Source organism: Pongo abelii, chromosome 8 (genome assembly GCF_028885655.2).
Source record: "Pongo abelii isolate AG06213 chromosome 8, NHGRI_mPonAbe1-v2.0_pri, whole genome shotgun sequence".
In the NCBI taxonomy this organism is placed as follows: Eukaryota; Metazoa; Chordata; class Mammalia; order Primates; family Hominidae; genus Pongo; species Pongo abelii.
The window spans coordinates 121698582-121723033 of NC_071993.2; the positions used below are offsets into that span (position 1 = coordinate 121698582).

Here is a 24452-nt window from a genome sequence, read left to right on the forward strand (position 1 = left end):
ATCCTAGAAGTAGAGAACCTAAGAAGCAGATGTATTCAAAGATTAAATGCACAAGAATACCTCTGAAATGAAAAGACAGCTGAATTCACAGATTTAAAGAGTATAGATATAATACATTTTGGCAAAATTTGATATGGAATGCTGACTCCAAGTCCTAGACTAAGCCTTAGAACTCCAAAAGATATCATTCTCCATATGTCCAGGCAGAAAAACCCTACTGCTCACAAAAAGAGAAAAACTCAGGCTAGCCTCAGGCTTCTCAACAGCAACACTGATACTTAGAAGATGATGAAGCAATACCTGGATGTCTTGAGGGAAAGAAAGAACCTTACACCTGCCAAAATGTCCAAGAGCCTGCCAAAAGAACCAAGAAACTTACAGCTGCCAAAACGTCGTTCAGAGATAAGGGAAATGGGCAAACCACCACAAACAGAAAGGTGTCCAGGAAGCACAACACCGTGAACCCTTCTTGGGAAAACTGCTGGAAAACAACATCCAGCCAATTAAGAGATGAATTAAAATAAGCTCAGGAGTGCAAACACTACTAAAAGTGCTAGCAGTGAGCAGTGAATTCAATTAAATAGGAAACTGACACCACAATTACCTGAGTATGGTTAGAGAGGAATATGGAAATGTTTTAAGCAAAGGAAAATGTGAAAACAACATTACAACTAACAAAAATCGGAGGTGAGTAGGAAACAACTATGAGAGTGCTATTGTCCTCGTGTACACAGTAGGGAGGTAATGACTGGCTCCAGACTGTACAAGATTCTTCATTTGAGCATCTCACAGAAGCAACCTCAGATCACATCACCCAATCACTTCATCTTTGCTTAGAGATTATATAAAATCTCATCACTGTGTTTATACCCCAGTTCCTGTTTCTTGGACTTGGTAAGGCAAAGGGTATCATAAGGCAAATATATTTTCCGGATTTTTTAAGTAAAGGGAGATGACATAGCTTTAACTTTTTACTGATTATATCCAGATTCTTTTTTTTTTTTTTTTTTTTTTTTTTTTTTGAGACAGTGTCTCACTCTGTCACACAGGCTGGAGTCCAGTGGCAAGATCATGGCTCACTGCAACCTCAAACTCCTGGGCTCCAGTGATCCTCCCACCCCAGCCTCCTGAGTAGCTGGGACTACAGACATGCACCATTATATCCAGCTAATTTTTAATTATTTGTAGAGATGGGGCCTCACTACATTGCCCAGGCTAGATTTAAACTTCTGGGCTCAAGCAATCCTCCTGCTTCAGCCGCCCAAAGTGCTGGGATTATAGGTGTGAGTTACTGACCCTAGCCTATACCCAGATTCTTAGTGCAATAACCAAAATTGTTTCTAATTCATTAACACTTAAGATTTCTACAGCGTGTTTCTTTCAGACAGACTGATGAATAAAAAATTTTTAAAAAATACCATGGTTCTGGCCAGGCACAGTGGCTCACATCTGTAATCCCAGCGCTTCAGGAGGCCGAGGCGGGCAGATCAGGAGGTCAGGAGATCGAGACCATCCTGGCTAACATGGTGAAACCCCATCTCTACTAAAAATACAAAAAATTAGCTGGGTGTGGTGGTGGGCGCCTGTAGTCCCAGCTACTCGGGAGGCTGAGGCAGGAGAATGGCATGAACCTGGGAGGCAGAGCTTGCAGTGAGCCAAGATCACACCACAGCACTCCAGCCTGGGTGACAGAGTGAGACTCCATCTCAAAAAAAAAAAAAAAAAAATACATTGGTTCTAAGGATAATCACATGGGGTTTTATTTCATATTTCCAGTTATTTAACCTGTATATTCACGAAAATGCCACGGAATTCTCAGGACAAGATTTTCATTCAATACGGAATCATTGCCTAGGTGTAATGATCTTTCTTGAGGGACCTTGTCGCATTCATTGCTTGTCTGTCCCTGCTCTACCCATCTTGTGAGTAGGCACTGAGCTGTATGACTTCTCCCCTTGCCTATGGATGACTAGATTGTTAGCGGACACTGGATCAGAGAGAGGCCCATACATCAGCTGGCCAACAGCTTTTTAACCAGTTTTGAAAAAGATGAACTGGGCCAATTAGATTTTTACTCCTAAGAATCTGAAGTTAGAGAAACATATAAAAGTCCCAGTCAGTGATGGATATCCACATTAAAAGATAAAGTTAGGTCAGGCCAGGTGCAGGCATCACAGAACCATGTGTAGACCAAAGTCCCAAGGGACAGAGTGTCAGAGGAAGCCAGATGGGCGGGAAGAGAATAGGACCTCCCCTCAAACTAAACTACTGGTCCTGGAGCAGCCTGGAATTCTGTACTTCCTGAGGCCCGGCTGTCCAGCATTTCCTGGGTTCCTATCCCCCATCTCTCTACCTATTTTGATTGGGTTATTGAAAAGGATAAGTGGATTTCTGTTCTTCAGAAACAAAAGATGCTTCATTAGAATGGAGAGTGAATTTTTACCAAAATAATACCTCAGTTGGGATCATTTGCAATGGAATCTGTCAGTGCCCTACCCATACCTCCATGGCACTCACCTCTACAAGTCAGATGTGATTACTAGAAGCATCAAAATGCGTGACTTAATGTACCTGAAAGCAGCTGTCAAACAATGGTGATGGGGAGGTGGTAGATAAATACCCCAGCTTCCTCACCCCTTGGCTGGGATATCTCTACAGCACATCCCACACTACCTCTTAGACTTCCCAATGGATTGAGAATTGCTGCCCACACTGGTAACTGGCTTGATATTGTACCTTTTATTAGCCTCACTCCTCTACCAGTGATTCCTAGGATCACCTTCCAAATAAATTACTTGCTTTTAAGCTTTCCTCGCAGAATCTCTTTTTTTTTTGGCAGGGAGCTCTAAACAAAAGAGAATCTAAGACCCATATTTTTATGCTAAAAAAAATTTTGAGTCACTGATCACTTTCATCTAAAGATAACAGAGACAGATTCTAAATAGAACAATATCCTGAAAAGACCAAGCATGTTCATCAGACAGAATATATTTTTTTCTCAAGAAAATCAATCATTAACTGGATCATCTTATTATACAAACACAATGGACCTTGTATGCACACATACTATGCCAAAGTAGTTCTTCCTTTAAAATATGTAAAGGAGACAACTTAGATTAATTCTGGTAGCAGAGGTCAGAACTACCAACTGCCTCATAAATAAATATGCCCCCAAAATGTCTTTTTGGCCTGTGTTTATGTTTTAGGCACAAGGATGTGACTTATGACATTTACCAAGCTCTATAAAAATGAGTCATTTTATAACATTTACACATATATTACACGGGCTCTCTTTTTACAATTTTAAACAGCTGTATATTGCTACAATTCAACCAAAGATTGTGCTAGTACTATATGCCATATGCCAAGTTGGCTGTACATTTGAAAGAGATACAGAAGGTAGGTCTCTTCCCTTCCTTTGTCTCACTATCTCTAGCAAGATGAAAACACTCTGCAAATGTATTGGATTTGTTGGGATTTGGAGGAGATTAGAGGGTGGACAGGAAGGAAAATATTTAGAACTTAAATTCTTCTTGGTTTTGGATCTGGATTACACAATATTTCCTCTTCCTGAATAACATATACTAAGAGCACTGAGCATTTACCAATATGCTTCATTGGCCATTGAAAAAAAAGCAGAAAAAATTGGCCACAGAAAAAAAAGCAACTAAGCCACAAGATGAGCATTCAGCCATAGCATCCACAATTGAGAACCAGGTGGGCAAAAATAAAAGGAAGAAATGAAGAGAAACAAATGAATGTTGGTTGACCCATTAATGAGGCTAACAATATTTACTGAGCATCTGCAATATGCAAAGCATCACCTTCAAGGGGCCAAAAGTGGTACAGAGTTCAAAGATACCTAAACTAAGCCCTCAACAACCTTACATCTAAGTAGAGCAAATAGCACAAGGACCTAAATAAGTCTAAAACAAGGCAGAAAGGGATTGGAATCAGAGATACCGACCAAACGGTATGAAGATTCAAAGGAAGGAATGCTTGCCGCTCAGCAAGAGAGATAAGGTGAGCTTCAAGTCTAATGTGGTCTTCACAACTACAGGAAGAGTTACAGAAGGTTGGCTGGGCTCCACATCTTTTCACCAGCTGCTGCCACATATAGAAAATGAACTGGATCACTCTTGGTATGTAGATATAGAAGTTAACCAGGAAAAGTGTTGGATCCTGTTTGTATCTTCTTTAAACTCTTAAAATAGACCAATTGAACCATGATCTATGTTAAATCAAGTTCAGCTGAAGTTTAACTAAATAATTAACTTCACTTAGTATTCCCATCATGGATAATACTGGACCAATTGGTGACTTCAAAGATTAGACATTTTTAATTAATTAATTAATTAATATTTACTTATTTATTTTTGAGACAGGGTCTCACTCTGTCACCTAGGCTGGAGGGCAGTGGCACGATCTCGGCTCACTGCAACCCCTGCCTCCCGGGTTCAAGCAATTCTCATGCCTCAGCCTCCCAAGTAGTTGGGATTACAGGTGCGTACCACCATGCCCAGCTCATTTTTTTGTATTTTTAGCAGGGACAGGGTTTCACCATGTTGGCCAGACTGGTCTTGAACTCCTGACCTCAGGTGATCCACCCGCCTCAGCCTCCCAAAGTACTGAGATTACAGGCGTGAGCCACCGTGCCCAGCCTAGGCAATTATTAAGTAGCCACTGCCCCTATAATGCCACTGGCTACCAAGTGAAGACAGAGTCTGTGCCCTTTAGGGACAAGAGCCCAAGGAAAGGATAATAGAACATATCCAGCTACACACTAGAATCACATGATAGCACTTGAGGGAAAAGACCGATATGAAACAGGACTGGGAATTGTCCCACAAGGACAGCAAATATTAAACACCCCAGAATATTCTAGTGATGTCAAAAATGACCTTACAAAATGATCCGGGTCATGATGGACAGAAAGGGAGCTGGCTGAGCGCTGGCTGTGGCCCTAGCTATTTGACTTTTCTTCCCCAGCTCATCTTTATCCCAGGAGATCCTACTCTATGTCATGAGAATTCTCCCTCTCCACTTGGGCTGCAGACAAACCTTTGTGAGCTAAATTTTTCTGGGCTCTATGAGTCATAATGTCTCTGATGTCCTCTGATTAATTTTGGTTGTTATCTATGGCCACAGAACTTGGACGAGGAAAGATTTCTAAACAGCAAACAAACAAAACTTGGGGGGCCACAGTAAGGCACTTACAGAAAGTGAATTTAAAAGCCAGCTAAATGATTTCTCAAAGTAAAGGCGCTACCTTTCTTTATATAATGTTTGTAGACCTTTATGTTGTAAAGATATAAGCAGTTTTGAAGATTAAGATATAGGATGTAAATAGACATGAATGTACATATAGGATTTTTGTACATATGGGAAAACTGGTTATTTCATTTTGAGGGAATAGCTTTAATTTAATTTGAAATTGTATTAAGTGGTGGGAATGTAAAATAGTATAGCCACTGTAGAAAACAGTTTGACAATTTCTCAAAAAGTTAAACAGAGAATTATCGTATGACCCAGGATTTCCACTCCTAGGTGTATACCCAAGGGGACTGAAAACATGTTCACACAAAAACGTGTAACAAGTGTTCATAGCAGCATTATTCATAATAGCCAGAAAGCAGGAACAACACAAATGACCATCGGCTGACGAAAAGATAAAGAAAATGTGATATATCCCTGCAATGGGATACTATTCAGCCATAAGAAGGAATACGGTATTGATAAATGCTACCGCCTCGATGAGCCTTAAAAACATCATACTAAGTAAAAGAAGCTAGACACCAAAACCACAGGTTACATGATTCCAATCAGATGAAATGTCTGGAATAGGAAAATCCACGAACACCTAAAGGAGATAAGTCGTTGCCAGCCGCTGAGGAATGTGAGTAATCAGGGATGTTTTCTAAGGGGCACAGGGTTTCTTTCTGGGCTGATAAAAAATGCTCTGGAATTAGATGGTGGGATGGTTGCACAACTTTCTGGTTCTACTAAAATGCACAGGATCGTACATGTTAAAGTGATGAATTTTATGGTGTACTACATTACATCTCAATTTTAAAATGTATCAAGTACCTTTATTTACCAAGCACTGTGTTATAGTCTGAAGAAACCATGAAAACAACCACCCTGCCACTAAGGCACTTGCTACCTGGTAGGGAGACATGCAAACAAACAGATATAAATAGCCAAGCATAGAGGTGCTTGGATGGGCATTTGTGTGGTACACAGCAGAGCCCAAAAGAGGAGAGGTCTGGAGAGACTCAAAAGGAAAGTTTCACCTGAGCTGAATCTCCAATTAAACTTAGAAAAAAAATTAATAATCCTTTGGTCTTCTCATGTAATATTAAACAGGGAGAGAGGAGAGCTAGGGTCTTAATCTAACACTACCCTCTAATTATTCCATAGACCTTAGGAAAGTCATTTACTTCTCTGGACCTCAGTATCTTACTTCCTATAAAAATAAGGTGTTGGCCAGGTGCGGTGGCTCACACCTATAATCCCAGTGCTTTGGGAGGCCGAGGCAGGCAGGTCATTTGAGGTCAGGAGTTCAAGACCAGCTTTGGCCAACATGGTGAAACCCCATCTCTACTAAAAATACAAAAATATTAGCCAGGCATGGTGGTGCACACCTGTAATCCTAGCTACCCAGAAGGCTGATGCACAGAGAATCGCTGGAACCCGGGAGGCAGAGGCTGCAGTGAGCCAAGATCACACCAGTGTGCTTCAACCTGGGTGACAGAGCAAGACTCTGTCAAATTAAATAAATAAATAAATAAATAAATAAAGGTGTTGATAACAAAGGTTTATTTCTACCTTTGAGAAATATCTAGAATCCTCATGCATATCATATCATAGTCTATCTAAAATCCTGACATACTTAAATCCTGATTCTGCAAAGGGTTTCTCTAGTGTATTCTGGGTGTGCTGCTTTCTGAGATTGAGAAAGGAATCTTCCTGCTAGCTACCTCTACACACCCTAACAAACAGCACACAGACTATGCTGCCTTCCTATTGGCAGCCTTCATCTTCCACCCCAGGGACAGAATCACCCATCTGCTGACCACCTATTCACCTTATATTACCTTCCTACTGGTAGCCTTCGTCTTGTAGCCGATAGACAAATCAAGCCTGTGCTGGTCCACCCCAATAAGTAACACACAATCCGTATCCCCCTCTTATTTTTATTTATTTATTTTTTTGAGACAAAGTCTCACTCTGTTGTCCAGGCTGGAGTGCAGTAGTGCTATCTCGGCTCACCGCAACCTCTGCCTCCCAGGTTCAAGCAATTCTCCAGCTTCAGCCTCCCGAGTAGCTGGGACTACAGGTGCCCACCACCATGCCTGGTTAATTTTTGTATTTTTAGTAGAGACGGGGTTTCACTATGTTGGCCAGGCTGGTCGCGAACTCCTGACCTCGTGATTCACCCATCTCGGCCTCTCAAAGTGCTGGGATTACAGGTGTGAGCCACCGTGCCCAGCCTCCACACAATCCATATTCCCTTTCTGTTAGCAGTGTTGTCTTGTACCCACGGCTGTCACAGGTCCATGGCTAATTTGCCAAGTTAGCAGCAGTCCATCCATAATCATCAGCACTGGGTCATGCCCCAGAATCATTAGGATCAAAGGGTGGGAAACCAGGGATTTCTTTGAAAGTAAGCCACTCTTAGTAAGATTCAAATGTGTTTAAAGCCTGGATTAAAACAATGCCAAACAATAAACTTAAACAGACTGCTTTACCCTCTGACTTTAAATAAGATTAGTTTTTAAGTACATTTAATTACAACGAATGGGGCATTGCAGCATATTTACTCACTCAAGGAAGTAATTTACATGGGAACATTTCATGTGAAAATAGTTACTTGCCCACATTCCCAGGACTAAAAATAAAATAAAGAAACAAAACAAAAAGCAACCATCAATAAAACAAAAAAAGCTGGACCAAGTAGATTCAGCCAGTGGAACTAGGTGAAAAATGTCTTACTTCTACCTTTTTCTTTCCACTCTCAGATCATTGGGCTATTTTCCTTTTACTCGTATTTTGGGTAAATCATATCTATTTTCCAGCTCAAATCGCAAATCCTACGTTCTCTTTCCCTTCAGTGATGTTTCTTTCCTTTGAAACCTAATTGTATTTGTTATCTAGACAATTATTCAACTTCTCACACATTTGGGTGAGAAGAGGGGGAAGTATTTATTGAGCTCCAACTAAATGCCAGCATTTCTAAAATACGTATTTTTTGTTAGGGCTCATAATACCGCTGCAATGTGGGTAGTATTATCCACCTTTTATATACGAGAAAACTAAGGCTCGGATATATTAAGTAACTTGCCCAGGTCACAGAACTGCAAAGAGCAGAGCTGGACTTTGAACTTGGCAGCGAAGTCTGACCCCGTAACCCTGAATTTGCAACCAGTTTCCTTTTCAACTTCTCCTGGCCTCAGCTACTTGAAGGCAGGGGGACAATTTAATGCCGAATTGTATTCTTCGAACATAGTGATTTGATTTCTGCGAACACTCACTCATTCATTTACTCATCACTCACAGCTTTTTCTCCATGCCAGGTACTATAATGGAATAAAAATAAGAGCACAGCTCTCTCCTTGCTCTCAGAGAAGACCTCAGTGTATGAAAAGGGAGAAGCTTATAAACAGGCAACTTGAACAAAGATGTGCAGAGGATGCTATGAAAACACAGAGGAGGATGAGGCAAAAGGTACGATCAGACCTCCCCAGAGGAGGAAAAGCTTAACCTGCATCCTGCTGGGCCTCAGAGGAACTGGGGAGACCGTGCCAGGCAGCAGAATTGCACATACAAAGAGAGGCCCAATGTGAAAGCGTCCTTCAAACATCTGTGACAAAGAAGACTGATGCGGGTGTTTGGGGGTTAAGAGTGGGACGTGATAGAAAGGCTTAACCGTCAAGAGCTTCAAACATATGATTCTGGGAAATATGATTAAACTAATGGAATGAGAAGCCTAGGGAATTGAACTGGGGTTATTGGTAACTATAAATAAAAAAAAATGCAAACTATCTAATGCTTTCCCAAATAGCTGAAATCCCTCTCTGTTCATGCCCTTGCAAGATGTAGAAGTAACTGGCCACCACCTATCATCTACATCCTCAGGAGAACAAAAGTTAAAGTAAGACTGCTGTTTGGGGGGAACCATATCCCATCAACAAACTGGATGAGGCCCTGGGGACCCAGCATGCTGGAGGAACAGGAGGCCACAACGCAGTGCGTCTCCTTGCCAGCAACAGACGCCTGTCACTACTTTGCCTCTCAAAGTAGCCTAGTCAAAGCCATCAGTCAGGAGAGCGGGTCTGAGGGCAGGAACCACATGCTGGTTCTTCTTACCAACTTTCCCAGGATATATTTTTCATGGCTAGCTCAAACACTTCTCTCAAACGTAATAGAGGGCTTTCACACCTGAGTTTCAGGGTTGGCAGGGACTTAAAACCTTTTCCCCAACACAGCCTCTCAATGTCACCAGGAAGATGCTATAGAAAAGCTCCACAGCATCTTGAAGAATACGCTGTCTTTTTGACAACAAAGCCATTTGTGGCCTATGGCCTACTATACCCAAGACGCTTCCCCTAGCCCTCTGACATACAGGTCTGGGGTTGCGGATTAGTGAATGGGGTAAGAAGAGCACACTAAAAGAAAAATATTATAGTGTTATATGTTCTGCTTAGTTTGAAAACAGGTTGGTATTGCTTTAAGAAACAATAATGTACCCAAGGGGTCCTCTCACTTATGTGATAATCTGAGTATCTGGGTCTTGGGAGACCATTCCAAGGGAAGACAACCCCTGGTGTGCTGCACCTAACAGAAAGGTCTCAGCAGGTGCCTGAATCAGACATGAACCACTTTTCTCTCTTCTGGGATATGAACTGCTTTTCCAGGGAGGGGACTGCCAAGTCTACTTTGGTCCCTGCTCTCCAGTCCAGAACATTCTGCTTTGGGATTTGGACTCAGCTGACAACATAATCACTGAATCCTCTCCAGATATCCTTGGGGCTTTTGATAATAGTGCCAGTCTCTTGTCTGTTTGTCAAGAAGGTAATTGCCCTAAATATGTTCTTCCATTTGTACGAGACCCAAAGTCTCCAAAGGACAGAAAGAAACACAGGTTCAAAAACTTCACTCTAATTTCCTACAGGAGAGTAAGGGAACATTCCATACAGACAGCTTGTATTTATGAGCTAGAGGAAGGAAATCTTTGCTAATTTTCCTGGCAACAGCAATTTACTTTATGGGAGTCTTCAAATTTGAGCTGCTGAAGTACATAATTAGCAATATTATTTACAAACTTTAGGTGTGCCAGTGTTCAGCATACCTCATGAATGACCCACTCTTATGCTCCTCAGGCTAAGGCAGAGTGACATCATGGTTGAGACCACGAACCTGGGTGTCAGGCAGACCTGGGCCCAAATCTAGTACTTATGTGACCTTTGGCAGGTCTCTTAACTGCATATGCCCCAGTTTCCTTCTCTGTAAAATGAAATAAAAGTAATTCCTGCTTTGTTGAGTTATTGAGAATATCAAACATGGAAAAATCATAAAACACTTGGCACAGGTGAGGTGTGGTGGCTTGCGCCTGTAATCTCAACACTTTGGGAAGCCAAAGCAGGAGCACTGTTGGAGGTCAGGACTTTGAAACCAGCCTGGGCAACAAAGTGAGACCCTGTCTCTAAAAAAAGTCAAAGAATTAGCCAGGCATGGTAGAATGTGCCTGTGGTTCCAGCTACATGGGAGGCTGAGGCAAGAAGATCACTTGAGCTCAAGAGGTGAAGGCTGAAGTGAGCCCTGTTCTCACCACTGCACTTCAGCCTCAGAGACAGAGGGAGACCCTGTCTCAAAAACAAAACCAAACAAAAAAAGACACTTATCACAATGTTTGAGATATAGTAGGCCCTCAATGAATGACAGCCGTTCTTCAAGAACAGTATTACATCTACAGTCAGAAGCTGCAGAGGCTGTTTTGTATGTTTACTGATCTATTTCATTGATATATGTTCACTGATATACTTTTGCAGAAGCTATTTTCTATATTCACAGATCTATTTCACTGATACATATTCACTGATATATTTTTGCGGAAGCTATTTTGTATGTTCACTGATACATTTGTTTTGCCCACTTTTCCCATCTTCTTGCTAATTCATTGCTGTTGTTAAGTGGGGAAAACAATTTCTTCCCTTGCAACATCCAAGGGTTGTTTTGAGCATGACAAAGGACAGATATGCATGGGGACACTTGGAAAATCATGGAGTCCAGCACAACTCAAAGCAGGGATTGGACACCATACAACAACAGGAAACTGCAGCATCTTGAGATCTTTCTGGCAGCTGCAGGAGGCCTTTGCCAAATATTCCCGAGCACCCTGCCAGGAGCCGCTCCTGAGCACTCTGGGGCTTCCTCGCACAGGAACATGCATGGCTGCAGGAGGGCGCACTTCCTCCAAGCACCTGTCCTAAACAGGATGCTCTGAGCACACAGCGGCTTCCTGGGAATCCCACGTCCTGTGCAGCATCTATAGTTCTGGGCCTCTATTGTTTCACAGCATGGAAGGCAAACAATAGAAATTATTTTTAACAATAATAAACAATTTTTCTTATTTTTTAATTCAGCCTCCATAGAGACTGTCAAAAAATGACTAACGCTGACTATATTGCAACTCTATTATTATTACTGAAATTAACATTTAGTGGATGCTTTTGTCGCCACTATACCAAACAATTTGATATGCACGTCCTCATTCTTTAAATTTATTTTTATCTTTTTTACAATTTTTAAAATTGAGATAGGGTCTTGCAAGTTTGCCCAGGCTGGTCTTGAACTCCTAGGCCCAAGTGATCCTCCTGCCTCAGTCTCTCAAGTAGCTGGTACTATAGGCCCACACCACCATGCCCAGCCAGGTTCTCATTTAGTCCTCATAATCAATACTGCCCTTAGACACAGGCAAGCAGGGCCCCTGCCCTAACCCCATTCCTTCCTCAAAAATGTCTAAGTGTGCTCTGGTACCTGGGATCGCTGGGGCAAGCAGTGCTGTCTGGACGGGGACTCTGAGCCTCTTCTTCACACATCTCTCTAGTGATCCTCTGCATCTCTTCCATACTGTGCAAGGGGTTGGCCAGATGCCCCAAGGAGCCCCAGGAGTCATGCCAATGGGTTTCTTGGGGCCCTGGAGCTGGCTCTATTCTAGGGGACAAGCCTAGCAAGCAATCACTTGTCAGGCTGGTGTGGCATTTCTGTCCCATGATTGAAACAGATTGAGCTGTTGACATACTGCTTTGGGTGACTCAAATTGTTTATATAGACAGGAGCCCTACAAAAAAAATGTGCCCAGGGCCCCATCTACTCTAGGGATAGGCCTACTCAAAGCAATCATATAAGGTTTGCATTCCCTGCCTACCTTAGGGACAGAGAAATGCACTTGGAATCACTAACTTCCCAAAGTAACACATTTAGTGAGTAGAAGAGCTGGGAGTCAAATTCTGGAATGTCCAACCTCAAAGCCACACTTAACTAATCTCCCAGATTTCCTTATCTGCCTCCACTAAGATATGGATATCCCAATGATGATTACCTTTCCTGTATCCAGAACTCTCTCTGATACTGTCAATTCTCTTGTTCCCTCGTGAGGGAATCTGCTGATAAGTCATTATCCAACATGCTTTCATTAAACTACACCTTACCTGGCTTCCCCTTGCCTTCCTGCCTTCTCCTCCCAACAGATCTTATCTCTTTCAAGAGCAACAGTGGCTCATTCCAAAAATATCTGATTTGAGTCTCTTCGAGTAGAAACATTCCATAATAAAGTGTTTATTCCATAATAAAGTGTTTATTCCATAATAAAGTGTTTATTCATTCAGAATAAAGTGCTCCAGCAGAAATCGACATGTTTCATTCTTATTCCTATTTGTGGAATAAAACATTTTTTCCTCAATAAAGGGATTCTAGGTATCCACTAGTATGTGGATCTGATTTTGAGGGAGGTGTCCTTTGCTACAATAGGCATACTCAGCTGGTTCTGAATGAAGTCTTCAGCAGAGCTTGTAAGGGGACTAGGCAGAAGGCATGGCTTCTTCATCCCCGCTCCCTGCTCTCCTAAAAAGGGATGTGCCTGGAATCATGAAGAGAAGACTGTTAAGAGTAAGAGACAAGGAGCTGTCACCATCAGCAGCTGTTGGAGTCAGTATCCTGTCTTGCCTGAGCACTGATCTGCTTGTCAGCCCTCTCTGTCTCAGCCAAAGCTCTGTATAGTCACAGTGAGATACCGCTTCACACCCACTAGGATGGCTAGAATAAAAAAGTCAGATAAGGCCGGCACGGTGGCTCATGCCTATAATCCCAGCACTTTGGGAGGTGGAGGCAGGTGGGTCAACTGAGGTCAGGAGTTCCAGACCAGCCTGGTCAACATGGAATTAGCCAGGTGTGGTGGCATGTGCCTGTAATCCAAACTACTTGGGAGGCTGAGGCAGGAGAATCATTTGAACTCAGGAGGCAGAGGTTGCAGTGAGCCGAGATCAGGCCATTGCACTCCAGCCTGGGCAACACAGCAAAACTCCGTCTCAAAAAAATAAATAAATAAATAAAAGGCAGATAATAGCAAGTGTTAGCAAGGATGTGGAGAAACTGGGACCTTAATATGCTGCTGGTGGGAATGTAAAATGGAGTAACCACTTTGTAAAATAATCTAGAAGTCCTTCAGAAGTTTAGACATACAGTTATTATATGACCCAGAAATTCCACTCCTAGGTATATACCCGAGAGCCCTGAACATATCATATGCCCACATAAAAACCTGTATATGATGATCCTTTTGATGTGTTCATGCACGCGTGTGTGAGGTGAGCCAGCCTTGAACCTTGTTATGACATTGGCACATTACCCATCTGACATGAAAAAAGAAAAAAAAACCTTGTATATGGATATGCATAGAGGCATTATTCATAAAAGCCAAAAGTTGGAAACATCCCAAATGTCCATCAGCTGGTGTAAGCAGAAGCAAATTGTGGAATGTCTATACAGTGAAATAGTATTTGGCCATAATGAATAAAGTACTGACACGTACTGCAACATGGGTGAACCCTGAAAACATGCTAAGTGAAAGAAGCCATAAATGAAAGACCACATATTATAAATTCCATTCACATGAAATATCCAGAATAGGGAAATCTAAGAGGCAGAAAGTAGATTTTGATTTCTTAAGGCTGAGAGATGGGGGTGAAGAGGTTGGGGTGGGGAGGTGATAGCTAAAGGGTACAGGGTTTCTTTTTGAGGCAATGAAAATATATATGTAACATATCAGTTGCATACTAAAACTCACTGAACTATAGACTTTAAATGGATGAATTTTACAGCATATGAATTATAACTCAATAAAGCTGTTGAAAGCTGATTGCAACAAAACAGAACATCTTAACTCCAGTACTTCAGCTAAACTGAATCCAATTCAACTCTGGCTGTCCAAGAATGATGAGGAATGTGTTATGCTTCCTGGCTTATTTCACTTAACCTTATACATTTGTAGGGACCATGGTTAATTGCTTTCTGCTTCCTGTACCAATTCTAGGTCTGACTTTGACAAGGTGTGAGCAGTTGGGTAGGTATCATCTTCATTAACAAAGGCACCATGATAACTTCAAAGTCTGAAAACTCGAAGTGCAATAACTCTATCCTCAGAGTGGGCCTTCTCCACCTCTTTCCCAGGCAGAGGGATGAGTGACACGTTTTAATGAGCTTCACTGAAAAGAAGCCTCAACAAGTTCTCTCAATATTAAAACACTTTCTTTTTATTTTATTATTTTTTAGAACATTTCACAAGACAAGCCCTCCCTACACAGAGACACAATTTGGACCTCAACTTTACTTATCTTTTGCTAGCCTCCATCTCCCCCCTTGAATATTTCCTTTCCATTCATCCTTTGTCATATGAAATAATAGCATCTACAGATAGAGATCTTTCTTTTCCATCATACTTCCTATTACTGACAATTATTCATACCAAGTTTGGAAAGAGATACATTTGTTACTGAAGATCATAAAATCCTGGACAAAAATATCCTTGGAATTTAGCTCCGTAGCTATACTTATGTTACATTCTCCATCTCTCCCACCCTCACCCCCATTAATTATATATTAAGGATAGTGTTTCCTTTGAAGAACACATTACAGAAGAATGATCTGGATAGTACTCTCTTAATTACGTCAATCACAAAACACAAAACCATGTCCAGAGAGGGTTATTTTACTTACCAAAAGGATCAATGCTGTTACATACACGCCCACGTGGGCAGTAGTCCTCGGGACAGAGATACAGCAAATGAGTGATAGTGGCACGCCTATGAGCAGCGAAGGAGGTCCCAGAGACCCTCCGGTCCTCAACAATCAGTCTCTTTCTGTTCGAGCCCCTGGCACTGGTTCTCTCAGATGAGGTGACTTCGCTTTTCTCAGAGCTGCACAATTTCCCCAGACACTTTAGCCCAAGGAAGGCAGGCATCTTGGCATGGATTTCCAAGAAATGAGAAATGGGGAGCAGGGGCCCAAGGAGCGGTGCTGCCCCACAATTCTCTCTGTTCCCCTGGCTCCTTACTGTCTCCTTTTCTCACTGCCCAGCAAAGAAGATTAAGGGAGATGTATTTAAGTGATTACCCTCAAGAGCTTAGGGCACCATATTCTCAGTCAGATGACTAGGTATAAAAACAGCCACTACCAGGAACTCGAGACTTTCAGTCTCAGACATGAATGCATATTTGAAAATCAGATTAATATCCAGAACAAGAGAAAGAATATAGCTGCAATATCTAAAAGAATTCTCCTGCAAATACTCCTAGAATATTCAGTATCATCTGGTAAGAGTACTGAGAATAGGGCTAGGGATATATACACATATTTTATATAATCTAAAAATGTCTATCAGAAAAATCCCAGGGTAATAATTCCAAGTTTTCCATTATTTCAGATCTCACAGGTGGAGGTGGGGGAGGCTCGATAAAGATCCTCAGCTTCAGTTCGTGACAAATCCAGCTCTCAGCCATAGTAAACAATCATTTCCTTTCCATTTTCTAGAAGGGGACCCCTCCCCTCAGTACCAGGAAAATCCTTCTGCCTCATTCCATTAAGCCAATGTTTACTGTCTTAATGTTTCATGGGTTTTCTGTGATGGCAGAATCATATGATGGAGACAGAATTAACATGTAGGTAGCTTCAGCTTTACACAAAATTACAAGCTAGAAGGACCTTCATGGAATTAGTGTATTGATATAAAAAGGACAACCCCAGTAATTATCATTTACTCTTTAACATCCACACAGTAAGATGTAATACAATATGTGACCATCTACAACCATACCAAAGTCGCAAGTCAAAATGAATAAACTCACACTCCTTCTCCTGTCATTGGGCTATTATGTTCGAATATAAATTCCTTTTCATTAAAACCCTAGAATAGAAATATAGAGCTGACAAGGCTATCAAAGGTAATCTAGTCCAGTAGTTCCCAAATATTGCTGTGCATAAGAACCATCTGCAGGTGCGGTTGCTCGTGTCTGTAATCCTAGCACTTTGGGAGGCTGAGGTGGGAGGATTGCTTGAGGCCACTTCAAGACCAGCCCTGGCAACATAGCAAGACTCTGTCTCTACAGGAAAAAAAAAAAAAAATTAAAACATTAGCCAAGTGTGGTGTCATGCATCTGTAGTCTCAGCTACTCGGGAGGCTGAGGCAGGAGGATTGGTTGAGCCCAGGAGTTTGAGGTTACAGTAGCTACGATTGTGCCACTGTACTCCTAGGTGACTGGGCAAGACTGTCTCAAAACAAAAAAAAAAATCTGTAGAACTTTTGAAAAATACAAAATATATTTATGGGATTCTTGCACGTAGGGGTCAGGAACTTACATTTCTTTTTTTTATATACTTTAAGTTCTAGGGTACATGTGCACAACATGCAGGTTTGTTACATATGTATACATGTGCCATGTTGGTGTGCTGCACCCATTAACTCGTCATTTACATTTCTAAGCGTTCTCCCAGGCTAGTGCCAGCACTCAGAAAGCACTGATCTACACCAGCCTTTAAGATGAGGAAGGTGAGTCTCAGAAAAGATGTGACTTTCTCAGGACAATGCAGAAAGCCTAGGGTGGAGCCAGGTCTTCTGCCTCCCATGCTGACTCTTCCTATCCAATAGTCAGGTCCTTCCACAAAGGCCCCAGGCAGATGAAGCAGAGAGAGGAAATTCTTGCTTCTTTTGTTACTAGTTCCTAATCTATTGGCAACACAATTCAAGAACCTGAGAATTCCAATTTGCTAGAATTATTCTATGCCAATGGGAAGCACAGTGGGAATGGAAGAAGCAGACGCTGTCTAGAGGCACTCAGACTGAGGTGGACTTGGGGAAAGTGGGAACATGGGACTTCTACCACTACCAAAGTCACACCTCAAAATTTCTCCTCCAAAATTCTGGGAATTAAGCCCAACACCAACCTCCAAAGTCTTCCTCTAAAAACAGTTTACAAAGCAGGTCAAACAATCTGTATGTGTTCTTTTCCCTGTTTGCCTATTTTGAAGAACCTTTGGATATACAATGTAAGACGTTCTATCAATGTTTCTCAAAATGAGGGTAAGGGATAAAAGACTACACATTAGGTGCAGTGTACACTGCTCGGGTGATAGGTGCACCAAAATCTCAGAAAGCAGCACTACAGAACTTATCCATGTCACCAAACATCACCTGTTCCCTCCAAAACTATTGAAATTAAAAAAAAAAAAAGAAAGAAAAGATATACAACTGGAAAAAAAGCAAAGTGGCATTCATCCATCAAAAAAAGCATATTTCCCAAAATGTGATTTCTGGGCCAATTTGTTTAAGATGGAGATCCCCGAGGGCCACCTCAGCCCTACCAGGTTTCTTCTAGAGTGTTTTGTAATAAACATCGTAGTGGGAACCCCTGCCTTTCACTGTTAATTCTTTCTTGCTGGGTTTCCTAGAGCTCTGCTCTTTGCAAACTGAGAACCTGAGCAGCTACTTGCTTTCATGGTCTTTTTGTGAAATATAGATGTGTTTATGTAGAGGAACATGATACAGCCACTTTGAAGGCAGGCTCTGGAACACAGTAACAACACACAGACATAGACTTTGGACAGAAAAGAGACTATTTCCTTCACACCCAGCATCTTCCTGACCTGGAAAAAAGGTAACTCTTTCATAACAAAGCTGTTCGGCTTTCTTGGTCCCTAAACTCGTCAAGCATTGCCCACAAAAACTATTTCCACCACATTAACTCTACCTCAGTGCTTAGCCATTGTAGCTGCAGAGCATACACAGAACACTCCTAAATTTTTTTTACAAGTTTACAGATCCATATATTTAGTTCAAGATGCAACTGTCTTCTAAGAGACTGTGAAAAGGAAAAGAAAAAAAATTCTTATTCAATAACAGAATTATACGTAAGAATTTTGATACTTTTTTAGGTCAAGATGCAAAGCAAACTACATATGGATCATGAAGACGGCTAATGAGAAAAACAAATGGTTGCTTGCTTTTAAAGGCAACCGAACTACATATAAATGTGAGGGGGCTGACTCCATTCTCAGGCAGTGGAGAGGGATGAGAGTTCAGATGCTGGCAGCAGTGACTGCAGACACCTGTGAACTAAGTTCCACTCCCTAAGTGCTCAGAGCTTTTCACTTACCCTCCTCCACATAGCTCTGGTTAAATACCTAGCAGAGGCCAAGCCCCCAGTCTTAAAAATAGACTTGCAGTGGTATCTGCCTGACAGCAACCTCTTCACCCAGGAAAGCACAGTTGGGGAAGACCCTAAAGAAGCACCAGTGGATTCAGGTCTTTCACTGCTGCCTTCTGCCACAGCCCACGTTAAACTACAGTCACAGCAATCACAAAGGAGTGCAGTGGGTTTTGTGACCTTTTGTATGGTTCTATGATATGATATCACAATGCACCACATTACAAAGCTAATGATAATTACAAATGTTGAACTTCTGCCCAAGATTTTGCTGGCCTGTGTATCTTATCAGATAGGAAATTCCTAATCTTTCTAGAAGCAGTTCCACTGTACCTACTCAAGCTCTTCTATGATAAACTATGAAAATGAACCATCAGTGGGAAAATTCACCAAGTGGCACTGAGGACACCCAGCCTTTGCATGCTGTAGGAGCTCAATAAACACCTGATGTGATGAGCCCCAGCCCAAAGCCAGGCATTTTGGGGCTACACAGTGCTCAGTGAACAGATGCCTCAATTGCTGCTCTTTCTTCATCAGTCACAGTGATTCTCCACAAATGAACACGGACTTTATTCTATATAGTGATTTAAGTCTTTTTTCTCAGACAAGTGTCCCCTCCCTGCTTAAATCATCTGCTAAGATCTACTTGCTTCTCACTAAAGAATAAAATTTTCTCAGAGAGCAAATTGCCACCTTACAATGCGAATATTTATGGAATTTAGTTTGCTAAGGAAATGGTCTGCAGTTAGCCTGTGGCCTCATCAGTGATAATGGGGTTACTTTTCATTTTTGTTGTTGTTTTTTAATCAAAATGAATGAACAAAAAGAGCTCAGCATGCCTTCCAAAAACACCTGCAGTTGCTCACAAGTCAGGATGATCTTTGCTGCTAAACAGAACAGATTAAGTGGGAAGGCTGTGAAAAAGGGGTGCAATTGGACTTCCAGACAGTGACAACTCAGGCCATTTGAGGTTCTCCTGCTCAGCAGCGGCTATCCCTGCTCCCTGCTCCCCACAAGTCCTAAGGTTCAGTCCTTCTGCCTGGTCAGCCCTGGGCATCTTCTCTGCAAAGCCCAATGTTTAAAGGGTCTTACCCATCCCTCCAAAGCAGGCTGTGATTTTCTGAGCATACTGGCATAGGCTCCGGTCTGGGCAGGTCTCCTCTGGAAGGCCTGCTTCCTCCATCCCTCTGCATGCAGCTGCTTCTCTTCTCGTAATGCCACTTGCCCAAGACCTGCTCAAAATGGAACAAGCAGCCAAACACCCTCTTCCATATCTTCTCCATTAATAATTCAGATACTACATAAAATCTGCTGAGCATTCAGGATTGAGAGCACCACGGCACTCTGAGGACTGAAGCATAATTAGTTTAACAGGCATCAAGTGTCTCAAATTACTCTCTGACAATACTCTGCATAGGCAACGTTCCCAAAGAGGAATGAGCAGCAGGCTTGGAATGCCTTCAAGGAAGCAGCCACAGATGAAGATCAGCTCAGAGTGGGGTCACAGGCACCCCCTGAGCTCAAACTCCATATGTTAGACAAGACTCTCCCATGAATCTCCTCCGTAGAATCAGAGCACTAAGTTGCTGCGCACACATCACAATCCACCAGGCTGCAGTCTGTCAGCGGCCAAGCCTTCTCTATGTCCTCAACACATCTCTTCATCCTTCCCCTGCTTCTTTTGCTTTTCCTGAAATTCCTCAACCTCCTTCCCATTGGAACTTTCTGAAAATCCACCTGTGCTTAAAAATACAGCTCAAACATTACCTCCTCCATACAGGCTTCCAGAATCACTCTGGCTAGAATCAATTTCTTCCTATCTTGTCCCCAGATAGCAGCTCTCCCATGGTATTTGTAATCCTGCCTTGCAATAAGGTTATCTATAGACTGTCTTATTTCCCCTGCCAGCTGCTAAGCTGCTGGAGTGCAGGAGCCTTGCCTTTGTCACCCAGTTTCCTTTACATGAGGCTCTGTACATACTTGGTGCTCAATGCCCTGTAAATAACATTTGGTAATTCTCTATAAGTCACTGTGAAATGAGTAGCCAATACTTGAAAAGGCAGATATCAAGGACAAAACACACTCTGGCCATTATTAATGCTCTGCTAGGAGAGGAAAATGTACACATTCTATACCATGGTGTCTAAGAACTTCTATACCACATATACAGCTGCAAGATATAATTATCATCCTCCTGGTTAGGGCATAGCTAAGTGCCACTGAACTGGAAGGCACTAAGTGGCAGGCACATGCCCGAGAGGCCCTGGCCAGCTGTGGACATAGGAAGCTGTCCCAGTGGTTGGTAATTAGGAGACAGGCTGTCCTTACTGGTGGGATAAATAGCTGAGTGTAGAACCAGAAACCCCAGCATCAGCATTTCTCTGCACCTCCCCTGACAGAGGTGCTGACCTTGGAGCAGGTGCACGGTGCCTGCCTGCTCCAGGTTCCCCACCGTGGCTCTCCCAGGAGGAAAAATGCAGAGGGAAGCGTTTCTAATGGCACCGTTTGAAGTATTTATAATTCATCTCTCTCAACACTGAAAAGCTCTGACTCACTCTGGCAAACCTCATGCTCACTGTCAATTTACTAGGAAATCTCCAATACCCCAGATAATCTATTTTCTGACTATGCTATTATCGGGGCTTCTCGCTTACTGGCTTCCTTTTTTGAGATCTTTCACCTGTGGACTTCAGCTTTAGCTTCACAGAACTCCTGTAGTTTACGGTCACAAGAAATATGTAAGCTAGATAAGGAATAGAACAGGAGACTGGTTTAAAATCAGTGCCAGGCCCTTCTCTACTCTTTGAGACTGTGAGCTAACTAAAACATTCATTAAATGCCTACAACAGGATGGGCCAGGTGTCAGCAGCCTTAATGATGAATAATGTAGGGGCCCACAAACGGCACACGAATTAGCAGGAAACCAGGCGTGGGTGTGCCTAACTACAGTGCAACTTGGTAAATACCATGCCAGTGTATCGTTACAGCTGTAAAAGTTTGGGGGTTTGGCTTAGAGTTTGGGGATATGGTTAATGATCTCTTTTAATTTTCTGTCTTTTTAAATTTTTTAAATGTTTCTCTGTTTTTAAAAAAATGTTATTTATTTATTTTTTAATTTTTTGAGACGGAATCTTGCTCTGTCACCCAGGCTGGAGTGCAGTGGTGCGATCTTGGCTCACTGCAACCTCTGCCTCCTGGGTTCAAGCAACTCTCCTGCCTCAGCCTCCCAAGTGGCTGAGATTACAGGTGTATGCCACCATGCCTGGCTAATTTTTGTATTTTTAGCAGAGATGGGGTTTCACCATGTTGGCCAGGCTGGTCTCGAACTCCTGGCCTCAGGTGATCCGCTCGCCTCAGCCTCCCAAAGTGTTGGGATTACAGGTGTGAGCCACAGCCTAATGTTTCTTTCGTAATAAAAGAAAATGTTCCACACTTTGGGAGGCTGAGGAGGGCGGATCACGAGGTCAGGAGATCGAGACCATCTTGGCTAACACAGCGAAACCCCATCTCTACTAAAAATACGAAAAATTAGCCGGGCGCGGTGGCAGGCGCTTGTAGTCCCAGCTGTTTGGGAGGCTGAGGCAGGAGAATGGCGTGAACCCGGGAGGCGGAGCTTGCAGTGAGCCGAGATAGCGCCACTGCACTCCGGCCTCTGCGAAAGAGCGAGACTCTGTCTCAAAAAACAAAATGTTCCAGAATAGAGATGTGGTGTATGTTTCACATTTTACATGAACAACTTTATGTATTTCTATTGCATTCCCAACGATGACACACACACACACAAGGGTTTCAGTCCACAAGGGGTGTGTCAAATGTGCTCCCTTGCATTCCCTCCATGCTGCACTCTGATTTTTTGAAAGAGCATGAGGGGGAAAGATTAAGTCACCCTGGTGCTGCTAGGATTGTGAAGATACTGGTGTTCCATCTGGGCCTTGAAGACTAACTAAGGGAATAAGGAGGTTAGGGGAGGGCAGAAAAGAACATTCCAAACAGAGGATGCTCCAGAAAAAAGCTTCACTCAGATCACACAAGTTGATGGGAAGGAGGTCAAAGGACATGGAGAAGCTCTTAGAAAGAAAAACCTATCCTTCCACATATAAACAACTCTATTTAGAGAGATAACATGGCATGACCTTTGAGCAGGCACAAAGCAAGCCTTTAAAAGCATACTCAATTGTCATTCTTTCTTTAGAGTACCAGAATTCTGGGAAAACTGTTGGCATGGATCCACAAATACATTTCACACTGATTCAACATTAACAGCCTCTCTCAGTGCTTGTTTTGTCCATTACTTAAAACCACAAATTTGTTAATCATAGCAGAAGTCCTGTGAGATGGAGCCCCCACATCTCAGACTGAGAAACTGAGACCCCGGAGGCTACTGCTTTTCTCTGCATTAAATCCACAGTCAAAATTAGATGCTTGAAAAGAACCTAAGCTTCCCAAAAGGGAATCCCAGGCCTTAATAGGAATAAAAGATGCCTTTGGCTATTTTGGAGTTCACAGTTATAGAAGGTTTTAGAATACAGTCTTTTAAATGTGGCTACAGAGAGACAATACCTTTTCTAACAATGGAGAATTTTCTGCTGTCTTCCCATAGCGTGAGCAAATCAGGTGACCTTTCTCCTGAATCCTTTATCTAGAAGGGACAATGTATTGGATGCAAAATTGGCAGTCTCTGATATGAAAATGCTTTTGGGCAGAATCATTGTCCAGGCATCACTGGGTGTACAATACCTACAACATAATTTTCTGCAGTGTGGAGAGAAAATTCTGGATTTCATATATATATTCTTATTCTTTAAGACTTTACCTATATGTTTACAAGTGTAGATAATGGTAATATAGCACAAGTTTATTATTTACCAATAAATAATATACATATATATAATGCATTGTTTTTCTTTTTTACTGCTAGGGATGCAAAATCAATAGAGTTTGGAGACCAGGGATTATTCTACCAAAATAAATCACAAAGAAACTAATCAGCACTCAACCAGAGGTAAGTACTAAATTTTTACTCAATAATAGATGAAACTGAAGTTAAAAGTAAAAAACAAACAACAATATGGTCAGTAAATCTGTAGGCTCTGGGAGTAAGAATACCTAGTTCAAATCTTGGTTTTGATACTTGCTGCTGAGCAACCTCAGGTGGGTTCTTATTGAAGCTTGGTTACTTCATCTGTAAAACAAATATAAGAATATCTCCCTCATGTATATACTAAATAGTTCCTGATATCCTTGATAGTTCCTGGTACATAGAAAGGGCTCCATAAATGTTAATCCAGAGGTTGCAAATTAAAATAGGACTGAAGGTAGAATTTTTTTTAATGGAGGCAGTAGATTGGTCCTGAGATAACTGTGAATGGTGGCATATATATAAAGTAAATTATATCTTAATTTTATAAAGGGAGGAGCCAGTACTCAGATCCAAGAAATTATTGCTGTTTTAGAATCCAAGCCAGCCAGGTATTGCCAGATGTTCACATTTTTATAGGAAATTTCCCAAGTTTCAAACATTTGCAACTCATAAAAAGAAAAAAGCACCACTGTCCACGTCTCCACCCTCCAACAAAACAGAACAAAGCATGTTCACAGGCCTACCATGGCCTTTAGGCTATCAGTCTGGGATCCACATATTAGTTATTATAAAAGCTGTGATTTAAACCCTCCTACTCGCCAAGCTTAAACCAA

General features: G+C 42.0%; 1 protein-coding gene, 1 long non-coding RNA gene and 1 other non-coding gene across 5 annotated transcripts in view; 2 read left to right on the plus strand and 1 right to left on the minus strand.

The window, feature by feature from the left end:
- The window catches only part of ABLIM1 (actin binding LIM protein 1), a 341667-nt gene that overhangs the window by 216357 nt on the left and 100858 nt on the right, over nt 1-24452 (minus strand). The window lies entirely within an intron of this gene.
- LOC129048359 (uncharacterized) lies at nt 5117-9033 on the plus strand. Its single transcript, XR_008510637.2, has 3 exons — nt 5117-5256; nt 5548-5896; nt 8577-9033. It is a non-coding gene; the product is annotated as an uncharacterized LOC129048359 (long non-coding RNA).
- Nucleotides 13820-13919, plus strand: LOC112135357 (small nucleolar RNA U13). Its single transcript, XR_002916652.1, has one exon. It is a non-coding gene; the product is annotated as a small nucleolar RNA U13 (small nucleolar RNA).